Source organism: Lissotriton vulgaris, chromosome 1_1 (assembly GCF_964263255.1).
Source record: "Lissotriton vulgaris chromosome 1_1, aLisVul1.2, whole genome shotgun sequence".
Classification (NCBI taxonomy): Eukaryota; Metazoa; Chordata; class Amphibia; order Caudata; family Salamandridae; genus Lissotriton; species Lissotriton vulgaris.
Window position 1 is genome coordinate 1,061,585,489 of NC_141685.1, and position 5,691 is coordinate 1,061,591,179.

The following is a 5,691-nucleotide window of genomic DNA, read 5'->3' on the forward strand; positions in this document are numbered from 1 at the left end:
TGGCACCAAATTTCTGGATAGGTTAAATCTTGATGAGGAGATACACTGCATTTATAGAATTACCTTACAACTACTCCAGACCTTCATGGCAGAATCCTCCCTTTCCCTCTTTATTTTATCTTCTATGTATGTTACAGATATCTGATGCCTTTGCTGTGTGTACACCTCATTTGCTCAGTTATCTCTTGGGTATTGCATATTAGGCGTTTGTAGTAACATTTACCAAACAGGAGACTGTTTTTCTAATATTTCTAATATTTTTTTCTCTATATTGTCTTTCATAGGAACTGTGTGGCAGAAAAGTTAAGATGGGATTGACTCACCAACACTAATGTTTTGCGCACCGGAGTGGACAGATGTTCCAGTGAACTTTCACTACTCTTAGTCACTATAGTCATGCAGGGACTGTCCACACTTATCTCCTGGAATTTGATCAGGTTTTACTTTCTTATATGTCTCTACATTACCATATATGGCATGCACGACTTAGACAACATTGAATTTAAGAATCATGGCTTAACAAGTAAGTGAAATACTCACTGCACAGCAAGATAGGGTACTAGACCAACTGGACAAGGGGCATCTCACCCGTGATTAGTCACTTTTCTAGGGATACAATATCTAATAGAGTAATGTTTGCCATACTCATGTCAGGGACAGCTGAACCTGGACAGTTCAATGCAATTTTTGGCACCTTGTGTGTCTTTCGCACGTCACTATTGGGTGTTCGTAAATGGGTACTATACTCCATACTGAGGCTGATGTTTCCAGGCAACGATAAACGTTTGAAATTCATACTATAAGCCACATTGTTATCTTTGTGTAAAACAACTCAACAGTTTTCCAATGCCTTTGCTAAATGTATTTTCACTCTTTTAGATTATGCGCACTAACGAACTCTTATAAGCCTCTTTGTCTTTGTCTACGTTTTCTCTGTCTGTAACCACACCGTGCATATTGAGAACTTATAAAGTTGCAAAAATTGAATGATACTTATGTAGAGCTTATAGGCGAAATGACATAGTATTAATTGTATTGTACTGGATTCAAAGGTGATGTCAGGCAGTCACATCAATGAGCACATGAACAACAATGTAAACAATTGTTTATTGTCCTTGGGTGTCTGTATTAAGTTTACAACTTTTGTTTTCAACTTTTTTATGTCTATAGAAGCATCATGTTGTGGGGACATTGATGCATGGATCATTAAGAACTGTGTGACCCAGGAAGATGTCATGTGAACAAGACCACGGCTTTGGTCGAAACGCGTAGTTTTTTGCTATAAATGAATACCTTTTGCTGGATCAGTGGACTCATGGATATTCTTTCTGTGGAAATTCCTCTATTTTGAGATATATATATACAATAACCTGATTTATCGTCAGTTGCAAGGAGTTGCTATGGGGGCCAGTTTCTCTCCAAGCTACGCCTGTTTACATATGGGTGCTTGGGAGGAACTGGTCCTTAAAACGCAATTCAAGAAAGAGATGGATTCCAGCATTATTGTTTGGTTGCGTTACATAGACGATCTGTTCATAGTATGGCAAGGCGACAAAGAATCAGCGGAGAAATGTGTTAATGCTATTAACATCAATAATCTTAATCTTGAATTCACAGTCACCATCAGTCAGACGAGTGTCACATTTTTAGACACCGAAGTATATATTGACAAAGGCAAGATTGAAACCAGGTTATATAGAAAAAAGACCGCTGGTAATACCATACTCCATGCGGCTAGCGGGCACCCTCATCATCTCATAGCCAGTATGCCCTATGGGGAGATGTTAAGACTACGCAGGGTGTGTAGCACTGAAACAGAACTGGTGGAGGCACAAAAATCCAGCAAAATCAGATTCTTGCAGCGTGGGTATTCTGAGGCAATGATTGATAATGCTATAGTCAAGTCACGTTTGAGGGTGAGACAGGATCTTTTGGCTAAATATGACCAGTCAATCTCAAGCGCAGATATTCCCAATGAAGCCCCTGAAACCAATGATTTCAGGATTATTACTGGCTTCAATAAAAAACATCGCGATTTGTATCGGATTTTCAATCGCAATTAGGCGATCTGGACTAGTGACCCTATCATAGGTCCTACATTACCACGCAAAGTTACTTTAACCTTCAACAGAGCACCTTCAATGAGGGACCGATTAGTCGATACTAACCCTGAAGTTATGGCCAAAACCACCTGGCTTCAGAAAAATGGGGGCTTTTTCAAATGCAAAGTCTGTAAATCTTGCTCGCACGGGGTCAACACAAAAACATATAAGGATGGTTTCAGTGACAGGAAACACAAAATAGATAAGATCTTAACATGCAAGTCTGAGTACGCTATATATGTACTCCAGTGCCCCCTTGCGCCCTCAGGTACGTTGGCAGCACAAAGTTAGAAGTGCACAAACGTATTTTACAGCACCTGAGGGCTATATCAAATCAAGATAACACCTACCAGGTGGCGAGCCATTTTAAGGAGGCACATCAAAGCAATAATAAAGATCTAACATTTTTTGTGATTGATGCTGTCCCTGCAAGCAGGAGAGGGGGCAATAGGGAGGCTGCGCTCCGTAAATTGGAAACCAAATATATACTCCTCCTAGACTCTAAGGCCCCGGTAGGGTTAAATGTCACTGAGGATTTGTATACAGTGTTAGGATGAACAGTTAAATGAAAGCTTGCTCTATCATGATAGTTCTAGTCATGTAAACTCCTGTACATATATGAAGTTTGTTTTTACTGTCATTTTTTAAATGGTTTTTATCATTTGGAAACTATAGTTTTAATCATTATATGTACTATTTATTATCTTAGGAGGTTTTTATTCATTGTTGTGATACTATGCATTTTTAGAACTAATAGGTGGTGACCTATTTTCTCCTAAAACCTGTGATGTTTTCCTATATGCACTAAATACGTTGTTTCATCTGCGGCTCATAATAATTTATATGAAGTTCTAAAGAAAATAAGGATTTTTTATGATGGTACGAGACTCGGCTCAGTCCGACCATGCTGACTCCCAATAGAGTGACTGCTGCTGCTTATTGGATATGTTTCATATATTAGAGTATATTTTGCACTACTTATCACTTTGCACTTTATTGCACATTTTATGTACTCCCTTTGTATATTTACAGCTGCAGGGATCTGCAGTTGATAATAGACAGGCCATTTGTGATTATTCAGGGATTCATCCCAATATTTTGCACACTTACGGACGAGTTTTGTAGTAAGCCTAGCATATGTTCAGAGTATGACAAGAATGCATTTTACATTGGTATATATGTTTTCACGTATGTTTTTATTTACAATTATGAATTCATACTCATGATATCAGACATTTAATAGCATCTGGAACTTGTTTGCATTAGATAACTATCAGGATGCACTTTTTAGCCCTTTTTACAATGATAACTCGGGGCCCATTGTCTTATTCAAACATGGTTTTCTTTAAAGCAACTATTAGGTTATTTATTATATATTACGATTTTTAACCTGCACTGGAAACCAATTGTTTTGATTTCATTACCAATGTATTATTGCTGCTTACTGCACATTCTATTTTCCATGGCTATCAGGACCCCTGTCACGTGCAGGGTGTTATATGACGTACATAAGGGAGTTAATGCACTTTCACTTTGTCATGTGAACAAGGCTCCGGGCGAGCCGAAACGTTATGGCGACTTGCACGCGAATTAAGAAATAAAGAACAGCACTGAAATCTATGGTCCGTGTCTGTGCTGCTTGGAAGGGTGCTTGGAGTGAGCGAGCCTTGAGGCGGAAACGGAACTTGTAAATATATATATATATATATATATATATATATATATATATATATATATATATATATATATATATATATATATATATATATATACTAAAATCTCTGCAAATTCCACAGCCTGGGTGCTACTCTACATCCCGAAATACCATTCTATTTCCAACAGTATTAGGAGCTCCACTGTCTTCCAGTCCAGCAAAATATAAAATGTTAAGCTCTGTATCTAGTGCACAAAGCACTATATGAAGGCGGTTTGCTGGACGTCCAGAAACTTTTTCTGTGGCACATCCTGAGGCAAGACCTTAGATCAGCTAATAAAGGACTAGTTCAGGTCCCAAAAATTTGAGAAGCCTGATGGGTGGGTGGGGTTGGGGGGAGGTGGAGCCTCTCCTATCAGGCAGCTAAGCTCTGGAACTCGCAGCCGGTCGCAATTAGGCTACAACCAAACAGACTCCTGTTCAGGAAAATGCTCAAGACCTGGCTATTTCCATCTAGGCGGATTTATTCAGTCCGTTATGCAACAGTTCCCGTGACACGTTACTTTCAGCGCCAAGACGCCTCGGCATTCGTGAACTCTATAAATCCATACATTACTTACTAAATATCGAGGACCAAAATATCATACCATAAATGCATATATGAAATTATAGATTTACTATTCTTAACTCCACATCTACAAACTTCAAATATATATATATTCACTGAAACAACCATAGGTTTCACACCAGTTATAGTTAGGAATTAGCATTTAAAAAACCTATTAAATTCACTGAAAAAAACATAGGTTTCACACCAGTTAGAGTTAGCTGGAAATTTTACTGACATAAAACCATTGAAATTCCCACGTTATAGTTAGTTGGACTCACTATAACTTGCGCGCCTGCAATGCACTGCTGATGACGTCACATATTACATCACTCATGACATGGTCAGTGACATCACTCATGACATCACTGATGACACCATCCAGTGAATGTGTGTCTTTCTGAAAAATAAATATGTTTTATATATGTATATGTAAATGGGTGTTTTTTTTTAAAAAAAATTATTGGTTAACTGCTTATTAAGTGTATCTTATTGAATACATATATTAGAGAGTATTGTTTAAATATTTAAATGTTTGTATCAGTGTTTCACTTTGTGTATAAGTGGCTGCATGGGTTGGTGAGTAGCTACATGTGTGTGTATATGGGTTATTAGATGTTTTTTTTAGTATCAGTATGAGTGTCTGTATGGTTTGGTGGGGGTGTTACTTAGCACATAGATGCATCAATGACTGACTCACTGTTTGTATGTGTTTTGAAGACAGCATATGTGCAGGACTGTATGGGTGGATGAGTGTGTATATGTGTGTGTTAGTGAGTGAATGACTGTCTCACTAGTGTCTTTATCAGTAACTACATATGTTTTAATCTAGTATATGTGAGTATTGATGTATATAAGTGAGTATATGTGAGAGTGAGAGATTGAAAGAGTTCTTGTTTAAATAAGTATGTGTTTCTATAAGTGATTGTTTAAGAGAGTAAGTATGTGTAAGTTTCCTTAGAAGTAAGGTGGTAGTGTGTGTATAGCTGTATATGCAAATAAATAGATGTTCAATAGTTTATTTGCATGTGTGATTATGTGTGTGAGTAACTTTTGGATGACTGTCGGTGTGTAACAGGATGTATAGGTGTTTCACTACATATGATGAGTGAATATATGTATGAGTGATTATATAGAACTGTTGTTGAATTAGTGGAAGTGTGTATAGATGGTGGTATTACTGAATTGGATGTTGTAACTGGTATGGGTATCTCTATTTTTTTGAAAATTTGAGTTTCTATTTTTGAATATGTGTTTCAAGGGTTACATTACACTGAAAGGAGGTCTGTCACTCTGTCACAAGGATGGTGTCATCAGTGATGTCATGA